We start from the raw sequence: 13,164 nt of genomic DNA, 5'->3' as shown, positions 1-13,164 counted from the left end.
CATTCGTCCATAATCCGCGAACCAATTCAAGTCACATGGCCAAGACTAATGTCAATGGATAAGGAAGTCAAAGAAACTACAAAGCCACATAGTAAAGGCTGTGAGTTCATAATTCCAATAGAAAGAGGGTATGGAAAATTAAATTTAAAACAGTGATCTAATCTGCATGGACAGATCAAAACTGGTAGAACTGGCTTCCAAACTCAGGATGCTCAGGCTCTGAAGCTCATCCTTCTAACCACTATGCCATGTACAAACATCTAACAATAATAAAGCCAGGCAGTAGCAAATGAATGGCAATGACGCATTTTGATCAGGGGCCTGGGTCCGTCAGGCTTCACAGAGGAGACACCTGGGCATGAGGGTGATGTGGATTCTTGATAGGCAGAGATGTGGGTTCAGGCACTGCTGCCGGAGGAAGCAGCGTGAGGATGGATGGAAGGATGTGATGTCATCAGGAGACTAGAAAGTAGGGTTCCAAGGGATGACAGAGAGTATGAGGGCTGAGCATGGGAAGTTGAGTCCAGGATGAAGTTCTGAGCACCAACATGTGACATGATCACACCTAGAATTTCTTGGGCCAACTCTTTGCAAACCTCACTGTGCATACAAATCCATCGGGAAGCTTAAGATCCAGATTCAGATTTGGTAAATCTTGGGTGGGAGGTGGGGGGCTGAGATTCTGCATTTCTAACAAGCTCTCTGGTGATGCTGATGCTTCTGTCTCACACTTTAAAGAGCAAGGCACTGAGCAAACAGGCTGCCAGCCATTCAAGGTCAGGGATTAGGTTTTCGGTCTCTTTATTTCCCTACAGTGTCTCTGGTGCTGGCAGACACAAAACAGACTCACCACTGTGGTTGGATGTTGTCGCTGTCGCTGCCTTCCCTTCTGATCGACCTCCTTGCCCTCCCCACAAGTCTTCCCCACTCAGCGGTAAAAAGCCCAGGCTCTCGGACACCTTGTTGGGTTAACTACCTGCAACACCTATGTTTTAACTTGTTTTCTCAGAAGGGAGAAAAACAAAGTGCTGCAAAAAGCAACCTTCTATTACTGGAGGTCTACGCAGATTCATTAGAGCTTTGGGGAAGCCATCAGAAGTTGATTGTGCTTGAAGGGGTTGCTCGTCTCCTCCCATTTCCTAATTTGATTTCACGGCTCTGCAATGAAGTCAGAATGAGAGCCATATTAAAGATGGGAAGAGGGAGGGAAAAAGAAATCCCACCACCAATCAAGTTCTGAAACTTGCAAGGTGCCTTCTCCCCATCTCCCCGAGGAATCCCCCATTTTACAAGGGTGAAGGTGACCTCAAGAGAGACCACGGGCTGAAAAATCATGGCTTTTATAGTTACTCCCAAAGCAGAGAGAAGATGGATTACTAAGAAGGTGAACATTTGTGGGTAGGGGGCTCTGAGAAAAGGAGACAGAAATTCTGGAAGTCAGTTAGGGCTCACCTTGGGAATAGGTGACTTTTTTTTTTTTTTTTTTGTACCAGATGAATGGCACCAGGGCTTATGCCTGAGGGTGTCCCAACACTTAGAGGTGTCCTTGAGTTTAGTTAATGGTCACAGAGTCATTCCTTTCAGTTCAGATAATGTTCAGGAGCTTGTAGCAGATGTTGACACCCTGCCCTCATGTCTTTGGTGCTCACTCCTGTGTTCCGTGGGTGTTTATAGTGAGTACCTGTTAAGGATTCTATTTGTGGCAGCATGTCCAGGACTCAAACGAGGCAAGCTGGAGTTTCTGCGCTGGGAAGCAGCCCTCCACCAATGGACTGATGGATAAAGTACCCCAGTTTTCTCCCCTCTTGGCTGGGGTAACTCTGGGAGCACATTCTACACCGTCTCCCAGAGGTCTGAAGCTGGACTGAGCTCCGGTGGGAAGTCCACAGAGACCACCTGTGCCCCCTCTCACCCTGTATCACCTCTGTATTTCTCTCTCAGAGCTTCCCAGGATTAATTTTCAAATAAATGCCTTGCACTCAAATTTTTGTCTCTGGTTCTGCTTCTGGAGAAACTCAAACTAAGACACTGTCCCAAACTGCTTTCATGAAGATGCCATCACTCCATTTGGGGGTTCGAGAAGAAGTGGGGTTCAGGATTTGGGGGTTCAGGAAGGAGTGGAGCTTTTTAAGGGAACATGTTATGAGTGAGATGTGGAAGAGGAGCTCAGGATAGTGCCCCTGGGTGAGGGTGGGAGTAGGGAGTGTGAGTGGGGAGACGGGGGAACAAGGTGCAAGAGATCCAATGAGGGTCAATGATCGCCAAGCGGGAAGGTGCCAACTCATCTGTCATTGCAATTCTGCTTAGAGCTTGTCTTATTCTTGGGTTTTCACCTCAAAATGGAAAAGATTAATGGGTTCCCATAAGACATAAGGTTTGAGTTTCACCTTGCCTCTTCCTAGGTGTATACCCTAGTCATTTTATTTTTCTAAGCCATGCTGTCCTTGGATATAATTGGAAATAATAATGTGCATTGATCCAAGCTGCATGGAACCTGGAGTCGAGGAGAACCCTTGGGCTCTGCAGGCCTGGGTATAAACCCCAGATTTGCCCTTTACTTGCTGCGTGGCCTTTTGGCAACTACCTAACATCTCTGAGATTATTTTATTTACAAAATGGAGAAATAACATTAATTTGAATCACATGAACTGGCCTGTGTTTGATATTTTGAGCTACAGAAATGGCAATTTCATATAGGTCAACCGAACACCTGCCTGACAAGGTTTATGTGAGGATTTAAAATATCTGAGGGGTGCCTGGGTGGTTCAGTCCGTTAAGCATCTGACTTGATTTTGGCTCAGGTCGCGATCTCAGGATCCTGAGACTGAGCCCTGTGTGGGGTGCCATGCTGGGTGTGGAGTCTGCTGGAGATTCTCTCCCTCTGCCCCTTGGCCCTGCTGGCTCTTTCTATAAAATAAAATAAAATAAAATAAAATAAAATAAAATAAAATAAAATAAAATAAAATAAAATAAAATAAAATAAAATAAAATAAAATAAAAATAATAAAATAAAATAAAATAAATAAAACTGAAAATCACCTACTATACTGACATGCACATAGCAAGCACCCAACATACCATTACAGCTATGATGACTATTATTGCTGAGGTAACGTAACATCTTAGGGTGACCACACCACAAAAAGTATCAAACCCTACTCAGATTTTGAGTAAATAACAATAATTGCAGCCCACTGCCCAAGGACCCAGTCTACCTGTCTGACCACCAGCCACAATCACTGGACATCTCCATGCTGGGAGAACATGCTGGGCACTGCACATCTCTGAGCTCCCTGTGGGACACGGAGGGGTTTTTTGTTTGTTTGTTTGGATTTCCAAATGTCATATTGGAAGCACTGTGAATAAAAGAATCAGAGAGGATTTCAGCTTCCACCTTTTGTGACACTCGGGTTTAAAAAATAGAGGAAAAAAATTAAAAAAAAAAATAAAGGAGTGCCCAGCAAGATTAACTTTATCATTTTAAGAAACAACCATTGAAACAGCCGCTGTGAATATATTCATTATTCTCCAACGCTAAGCGCCGTGCCCCAGCGCGCGCGGCATCTGTGTGCTTGCTAATTCTCCCGTTATTATTACCCACTGAAAGGGCAGGCGGGAGAGAATTCCAGGCACTCTCTCTCGGCGGAGCTTTGCAGCTTTCATGGAGCACTCCAAACTCCCCCAAACGTGCTCCTTGAGCATTTGGCTTACTAATCTTGATGTGACAGAAAAAAAAATCGAAAATAGCTAATGGCTTTAATTTTCTTATACCTGACAGCTAACCAATTCATCCCATCCGACACAGTTACTCATCTGATTCCCCTCTTCTCCCTCTCTCGATCACACACACACACGTGCACACTCCTCTCTTCCAAACCTGCCAGTCACACCTGTGTGTGCGTGCGCGTGCGTGTGTATGCACGTGCGTGCATGTGCGTGCCTGTGTGATCAGGCTTAATTTTATTTCTTTCCCTCTCAGGAAGGTCACAAATCACAGATGTAAAGAGTTTCTCAGATGGCAAGCAGGGAGGGACAAACAGAGCTGCCTCATCGAAGTCCTCTGGCAACCAGGCACCATCAGGACAGCATGTGGTATAGATCACTCGAGGTGACCACTGGGCATAAGCCGGAGAAACAGCAGAGTCGGGCCTGGGAGGCAGATCTGGTGAGTGTCTGCTGGGCTGCAGGGCCTGCTGGTGACAGCTGCCCCTGCAGACTGTTTCCAGGAGACCCAGAAGCCCAGGGCAGGCAGGAGGATCTGCGAGGGGCACCAGGTATGACTGTGTCAAGACCCAGAGTCCTGGGGAGCGCATAGGGAGGACCTTGGTGAAAAGGTTTAGAATTCATTGCTTCTCTTTCCTTTCCCTCCCCTGGTTTGCGTTGCTGGTTTAAACTCTCAACTAGAGCCAGGGCTGTTTGTGTGAGCAGGAAAAGTATGAGAGCAGCAGCTGCTGGAGCAGCACCAGATGACATTACACTACCCTTTGCATGTATGTACACGTGTGCACATGTGCGTGCGTACTTGTGTATGTTTGTGTGCATGTGTGTGCATGCACGCGTGTGTGCGTGCGTGTGTGTATATGTGTGTGTGTGTGTTAGGGGTGGGATGGTTCTGCATTTTAAAGGGATGGATTAATGGCTAAATGGCTGTTCTATGCTTTAAAGGGCCAGCTGTTCAGCAGTTAGTATTACAAGATTTATTTCCCGGAATGGTTTTTTTTAAATCACCCCCTCCCCATTCCCCAGCTGGAGGCTTGTTGTTACTGGAGAAGAAAAACATTGTCTGGATGCAGGAAAAGCATCCGAGGGAGCGTCTTAGACTCTTTCTGTACAGTAGAAGCCCAGACAGTGCCTCCCTCTGAGTGGCTTCTCTATATTTCTTCAATTTCCTAGATTACCTGCATGACATGGACTCTCCTCAAAAACACGGAGGCTCATTTACAAGCTCCCAGAAAAGAATGATCTTACTCTCATTTACGTCTACATGATCTCTACCTTCTGTGTTTCTGTTTGCCTCCAGCTTGGAGCAGTCCTGATCCAGCCCAGCCTCAGTGCTCCCCCATGCCCAGATACCTGTCCTCAATTCTGTCCTCTGGCCCCTTCATCCTCCTCAGGCCCAGAACCTTCCATGTCTCCCTCTCCACAGGCCATTCCAATGCTTTCTGCCTTCCTCTCAAGACACCACTGTACGCCCTTTGGATAGTCAGTCACAGAAGCTCCCTTCCTGCAAAAAAGACTTCCCTCTCTCTTTCCCCTGAGCCACAAAGTCTCTAAGCACAAGGACCCTCCTCCCTGGAGATGCCATGGCGAAGAGCAGACCTCTGTCCTTGCCCTGTGCCCTCCTTCCCGTCTTCTGAAGACAGGGTCCTCATGCTTGTTTTCTTTCTTGCCCTCTTCTACCTACGGCCTGCCTCCAGCTGGGAGTTGGGTGTCCAGGGACTCCCTGCGATCGATGACAGCAGACTGAGGGGCAGCCGCAAAACAGCTGGAACAAACCAAGGCCAAATGTTAACTGCCTCTGGCAGCTTCCCCTCTTGGGCCTCTCTCTCAGGCCCCAGAAACGCTGAAAGTTCACGTTGTAAAATCCCAGTCCCAGAGCCATGAAGCATCATTTCCAGCTCGAAGGAGACACCCAACCCAGCCTAATACTGATGGATTCCTGGGCATACATTCATCAGGAAAGTGGCCCTCTCTGCCCGCCCTCCACCTCAGGGGCTTTCACTTCCATTCTCCTCTGACTGGCCCGTGAGTGGTGGTTCCACATCAACGATCCAGAAGGTTCTAAGGAAGATCTGGATCTTCTCCGGAACTGGAGGTTACTGGCAGCTAGTTCTGGGCTCCTGATCCAAAGGAGCTGGGGGTAGGTTTTAGTGCCTGAGGTGGAGGCCAGAAGACCTCTCACATCCAACAACCACAAGCCAGGGATTCCTAGAGAGAGCAGAAGCAACCTGAGCCATGACCTGCCGATACGTGTCCCTTTTGGGATTTGCCCCCCCAGAAGAAGCTACCTAGAGCCTGTCCTTTCAAAAGGCTTGTCCTCCTCTCTTTCATGAAAACCCATATTCAAACATGGGACTGGTGTCACAGACACATTATGAAGGGCCCCTCTGCTTTGCAAACTCCTCACTAAAGGACTTTTTTAGACTGTCAGATACCCACCCCCCATCTCAGCCAGTGAGAAGGCAAAAGAAGGTAGAAGTTGAGTCTCTGACAGGAGAATCTTACAGCATGAGGCTCATTCCTAACTTTCCACTGACTAGCTGCGTGACCGTAAGCAAGCTACCTCTGTCCTCTCTGTTTCTGCATCTGGTAAATGGGGGACAACTACCTCAGGTCAGTTTGAGGACCAAGTGAGATCATCCACGCAGAGCATTAAGCACAGTGCCAGGCACGCAGTAAGCTCTTGGAAAGCTTTGCTGTGACTTAAATTGTGATTTTTAAGACCAATGACCAATCTATACTTGGTCTAGGGAAGGAACAAGGTCGAATAGGCTGGCCACTTACCACGTAGAAAACGAACTGATTTAGCCTGAGAAGATGCTGAGCAAATGGTTCATTTCAACATTTTATCACATTGAACATCTTATGATCTCCAAATTTCCTCTGGAGTTGGATCATTAAAAACGACCAGAATAGCAAGGCAACATAGCAGTCCCTTAAATATTGTGCATTTGTGGGGAAAGAAAATAAAGGAATTAAGTTGCAAATACATTGTTTTGTCTATTTAGATTCCATTTCCTGATCTCCCTCTGGGATGCCACCCTTCCCCGACTCGCAGTCCTGTGACTTGGGCAGGGCCATGTGGCGGTGTGCTAGAGATCAATTCTCCTAGCTCTGATTGTCCCATCTCTTCCCTACTCCGTGTTCAACAGGCATCATGACAGCAGCCATCATGAAATCAGCCATGGCGGGAGTATTTAAACCACTGAACTGGGCAAACACTACAAATGAGCACCTCCCTCCTCCTCCCCTGAGCCCATCACGAGACATTTACCAGCACACCCCTGGGCTTCCCCCACCCCACAGACATTCGACCCAAGGACAGCCAGTCAGCATATTCCAACTTCCTGCCTTCAGTGATAGATTCAGAGATGGATGCATGCCCAGAGCCAGACCAATGACATGCAATCTTGGGATGTTCGCTGGAAAAATCTGGAAGAGAAGTTTCTTTTTAGTGGAAATGTAAAAAGAAGCTGCTAGTGTCAAATTTAGCACTACACGAAGCTGGTCCCACCTGAGAGAAGGAAGGAACAAGAGACCAAGGGCTGGTGACCAGGGCCACACTAACCCTTGGATTTAAAGGGGATGTGACCCAATAAATTTTCCCTTCCTTTTTCCTGGGAGACCACTTCTGTCATATGTAATACTCAAGAGTCCCCACTAACAGAGATGCATTATCTATTCTCCAATGTTGGGTGTTTTTTTTAAATTGTTTAATTATTTATTTATGATAGTCACACACAGAGAGAGAGAGAGGCAGAGACATAGGCAGAGGGAGAAGCAGGCTCCATGCACCGGGAGCCCGACATGGGATTTGATCCCGGGTCTCCAGGATCGCGCCCTAGACCAAAGGCAGGCGCCAAACCGCTGCGCCACCCAGGGATCCCGTTGGGTGGTTTTTTAAAGATTTTATTTATTGATTTGAGAGAGAGAGAGAGACAGAGAGAGGCAGAGACAGAGAGCATAAGTGAGGGGAGGGGCAGAGGGAGAAGCAGAGGCCCCACTGAGCAGAGAGCCCAATATGAGGCTCAATCCCAGGACCCTGGGATCATGACCTGAGCCAAAGGCAGATGCTTAACTGACTGAGCCACCCAGGCGCCCCTCCAGTATTAGGGTTTTATCTGTTTATGGTAGTTTAGTGGCTACGAAGTTCTCGTATTCCTATATGCACACTTCTTTTTAATGTGATTTTGCAGATTCTCCCTTCAAGAAAGGGAGTCTCTTAACTCCTCCCTTGAATCTGTGCTGACTTCATGATTTGCTTTGACCAAAAGAATGTAGCAGAAGTGATGTTGTACAAGTTCTGAAGCCAGGCCCCCAGAGGCCCAGCAGCTTCCACCTCCACTCACTTGGAACCCTGAGACACCCATGCCCTGACACCACCGACCATGTAGGATAAAGGGCCACATGGAAAAGGATGCTCAGCTGTCCCAGCTCTGCCCCCTGAGCCCAACTGTCAGCCAACCCTGCAGGTGAATGCAGCATGTGTGAGAGCCCAGGCAAGAAAAGCAGAAGAATCTGCAGCCAATCCACTCAATTGAGAGAAATAATAAATCATGGTTTGAAGCCCTTCGGCATTGGGGTAGTTGTCACACAGCAAAGATACTTGATGATTTTTAGCATCCAAATTTCATCGATCCATTCATGAGGGGATAACGTTTTATTTATATTTGGCAAGAGAGTAGAGGATCAGGAGTCAGAAGGTTGTACTTGAGCCCCAGAGCCACTGTTTGCAAGCTGTGTACTCTTGGGCTAGTTACGTAGTTTCTGTTTGCTTCAGTGTTCCCATCAGTCAAGTGGGCATAAGAATAGCACCTATCTCGTGGGGTTGTCATGAGGATTAAACAGGTTAAAAGTTTATTACATGCCTGGTACCTGGCATATAGCAAGCCCTCAATAAGTGCCAGCTCTTCTCATTATTAGTATTAGCACCCATGCTATGAGAAATAAATTGTTCCAATTTTAAGTATATGTGCTGCCAAAGTGAGCACTATGAGAAATAGTTTGTGACTCCTGGTTGGATCCAAGAACAGTGATTCTGACTTAGTAATATCCCAGGTGGAGCTTAAGCTATGGTCATGCTAGGATTCAAACTTGTCCAATCAGATGTATAAGGAGTGGCAGGGGGCTGCCATCGATCTGTTAGCACTCGCGATCCAAGAGACCCCTGGGAGAGAACTCAGCTAAGTGCCTTCCACAGATTATCTCATTTAAAGTTCACAACAGTCCCGTGAAGCAGGTGCTGCCCATATCCCTTATCTGCAGATAGAAAAACCCAAGGCTCAGAGAGGTTAAGTTACTGACCAAAGTCACAAAGCCAAGAAGGGTAGAGTCAAGGATTTCAGTCCCAGTTGACTAATTCTAGAGCCTGCACTCTTGGTCTCTTACCACACTGCCCTGATTCTTGGACAATGGGTCAGAGCCAGCCAGCACTGCGAACCTCCACTAAGACTATCGTGCTCCTAAGCCCTGAGGCAAGGGGGAGGAAAGATATGTAATAAAAGGGCATGGAAATTCTCTGCCCTTGGTGGCACGCTGAACATGTGGGGAGAGCCTGGTGATTCTTTTACCGGCCCTTTCGTGGCCCACGGGAGATGGTTCTTCTACCCAGACACCAGCCATCTGGTATAGGGTTTTGGCACCCCAATCAAACACTGGTGATTGTCAGCAGCAGCCGGAGCATCTCCAGCAGGGCTGGGCAGTGGCGACAGAGCCTCTAAAGAGCACTGAGGGTGAAGGGGACATTTTGGCTTCAGCAGAGATGAGAGCCTGCCACAGCAGCTGCAAGGGAGGGGAGTGGTGGTGATGCCACAGGCCACCAAAAGCAGGAGTCTGCTCAATACAGCAGGAAGCCTCAGAACCATTTGGGAGGAGTCTGAGGGGTTCCTCGTCCCTATAGAGCAAGTGGGAGTAGAGCCAGAGGCCCTCTGCTCTTCCTGGCTGGGCCCATGATGCCATTCTTACTCCCAGGAACTCCAGATTATAGAAGACTAGGTCAACCACAAATCCCGGTGTTGACCAAGTCATCAGCCACAGAAAAGTCTCTGTCCCCAGAAACATCTCCCCTTAATCCCCATGCTTCTTGATACTCCAATCCACTCTTTAGGCTTATGGTAGCATCTTTAGAGATTGCCCGGTAGTAGGCAAACATAACTGCCCAGCCCATGATTGTCATAATTGTTACTATTAATAACAGCAACTGACATTGACATATACTCTTTATGATATGTCAGACTCTTCCCCATTTATAGGACTGTATCCTTATTTCAAAGATGAGGACACCAACTCAGCCAAAAAATGTGCTTAAGATCCAACTAAGAGTGAGAAGGAGGAACTCAGTTCAACTCCTTTTACCTCCTGTGGTGATTGATTTTACGTGTCAACCGAACCGAATCAGGGGGCGCACAGGTCTTTGGTCAAACACTATTCTGAGTGTGTTTGGCAGGGAGGGGACAGTGTTTCTGGATGCAACAAACATTTGAATCGGTAGACAGTAAAGCAGACTGCTCTCCAAATGTGGGCCTTGCCTAATCAGTTGAAGGTCTGTGTAGCACACAAGACTGGGTAACCAGGAATTCCTCCTGCCCAACTACTTGAACTAGACATTGGTGTTCTTCCCTGCCTTCATGCTGGAGCTGAAACATCGGCTCTTCCCGGGTCCTGGGCCTGCTGGCTTTTTAAGAGTGGAACTGTACCACTGGCTCTCCTGGTTCTCAGGCCTTTGGACCCAGATGAAACCAAATCATTGAACCTCCTAGGCCCCCAACTTGCCAACTGCCTATCTTGGGGCTTTTCAGCCCCGGTAGGCACAGGAGCCCATTCCTTATTGGTTCTGTTTCTCTGGAGAACTTTGGCTGATACACCTCTCAGTCTTAGGTGCCTGCATCACATACCTGTTAATATCTCTGCAGATGCCAACTTCTGTCTCCTGGAGGGAAGAGGCATGTGGCAGATTAAACGCGGCCACACATTTCTTGGCACTTTTCCCATTGAGAAGTAGAATTTGACTCCCTTCCTCTTACATCTGGGCTGAACTTAATGACATGTTTGTAACCAAGAGAATGTAGTGGGAGTGACACCATGTACCATCTGAGGCTAGGTCAGAAGAAATCTTGTAGCATCTGCCTGGATGCCTTGGAATGTTTGCTCTCTGGACACCCTCTCTTTGGATACCCTGTCTTGGCATGCCGTAGCCATGCTGTGAGTGGCCCAAGCCACAAGGAGAGGACCTCTCTATATTGTGCTTCCCAAATGTCACTCTGCTTATACACTCCCTGAAGCGCCTATGAACACAGAGGTCCTGCTTACGTTGGAGGAAGGAGGGCCTGAGAGTTGGCTTCTCTGACCAGCTACCTCTGCTGCTGCTGATCTGAGGATCATGCTCTGAGTAGTGGGGCCCCATGGTCCTCTATGCCGAACCCCAATGGATCCTGATCATCTCCTTGTCTGACAAATGGAGCTCTCGGGGTTTTTTTCCCCTAGCAGCCATGAAGGTCTATAACATCGCTTTGCCCTTTTGCTAAAGTACATATTTAAATTACACATACTTTGAGACTGGTGTGAGGGAGTCGCTTGGCTTCCGTGAGAATGTAATTTTGGAGAAAGCCTATATAAACATTTCTCTTTTCAGAGACTTGGGGATTCATAAAAGATGCAGCCATCACAAATATCAGGGCTATATAGTTCTCCAACTGTTCTCATCTCTCTGCCATCCATCCACTTGTCTGGGAAGCAAAACAGTTCTATAGTCATTCACTCATTTATTTATCCATTTATTTATTCATAAAACAAATGCTGATTGAATGCCTTCTCGTTGTTTGGGTGCTGGGCTGGCGGGGAGGGGGGTACCCAGCTAAATGGTCATAGTCCCAGAACTCGTGGAGCTTCCAGTATAGGGAGGGAGACAGACATGAATCCCATTGACACACTTGGTGGCATCGTAGCCCATAAGGCTGCAGTGGAGAACGGGAGCTGAGAGAGCAGGTGTCAGGGTGTCCGGGCCAGCCTTGGCAATCAGGGTGGTTGGGCTTGCTGGAGAAGAATAGCTGAAACTGAGGTCTGAAGGATGGGTAAGTTTGGGTGGGTACAATGCCTGGGTGTAAGCCAGGGCAAGGCCACTGCCAAAAGGACACTAACGGTCCCTGCTGGCTCCAAACCCCATCCTCCCGAGAGTGGGAATGTTGCATCACTCACACTGTGCTCTAGCCTGGCGACTTCCCAGTCTTCACCAGACTGAGGCCCTGGCTGTCTCCGCAGCCAGCCAGGTGTCTGTCCAGAGGCACACTGAGTGGTTCCCTGCACCTGCATTCTCCTGCTGCCCAGATACCCTGTGAGGACAGCCACCAATGGGTGGGATGCCTAGATTCCTATCAGCATGACTTTCATGGGATGGAATGTATTTCCCCTCCCCTCCTTCCTGGAAAAAGATACTCTGAAATCCTAAGTCACCAGGACCTGAAAATGTGGCCTTATTTAGAAATGGGCTCTTTCCAGGTGATTAGGTTGAGGCCATTAGGGCAGGCCTTACTCCAAATCACCTGGTGTCCTTGTAAAAAGGGGATATCTGGACAGGCATGCAGAGAAGGCTGTGTGAAGACACAGAGGCACACAGGCACAGAGGGCAGACAGCCATGTGAAGATCAAGGCAGAGACTGAAGGGAGGCACCTCGCAGCCAAGGAAGGCCTGGGACCACCAGAAGCTGGAAAGGGTAAGGAAGGATCCCGCCCCCTCCCAGAGCCTCTGGAGGGAGTACAGCACTGCTAACACCTCGGCTTTGGATGGCTAGCCTCCAGGACTGTGAGTCAATCGATTTTTATCATTTTCAGCCACCCAGTTTACAGTATCTTGTTCTGGCAAATCTAGGAAATTACTATAGCAATGGAACCACTGCAGAGCTGTGGTTAGGGATCTGAAGCAGCAGAGGAGCCTGGGAGGGTGACAATGGGGCACCCACCCCTGCCCTGGGGCAAGGGTGTGATCACCTAGCTCAGACTGCTGCACAGGAAGTAGAGGAGTACAGGGGACACACGGGGAAGTTGAGAGCCAGGAGGCTTCTGGAACAGTCAAGGCTTCATTAGGGATGGAGGAGGTGAAACAGACGGGATTGTTTGATTTTTATGGCAAAAGAAGACAACAACAAAAATCATACAGTTCTGTCTGTTTCACTTCCTCCATCTCAACTTGCCCGCGTGTCACCAGTTTCGGACTTAAGGACCTGGTAATGGCAAAGGTAAAGAGGACGTTCCCCCTAATCTCACCAAAGAACTTATAATGGTCTCCTCAAAGCTCTTTGGGCTTTTTCTCTCTCACTTGATGGCTAATTTAAAAATGAAAAATGTCTTCGCATTAGAGAAGGCATTACTCATAGAGAATGGCAAGAAGAAAAAAACAACTGAAGTCAGATCAGCCTCTTCCTCGCTCTGTGACCCCCTCTCTCAGCCTGT

This window comes from Vulpes vulpes, chromosome X (genome assembly GCF_048418805.1).
Source record: "Vulpes vulpes isolate BD-2025 chromosome X, VulVul3, whole genome shotgun sequence".
Taxonomy (NCBI): domain Eukaryota; kingdom Metazoa; phylum Chordata; class Mammalia; order Carnivora; family Canidae; genus Vulpes; species Vulpes vulpes.
Note: the sequence above shows the minus strand (reverse complement) of the source record.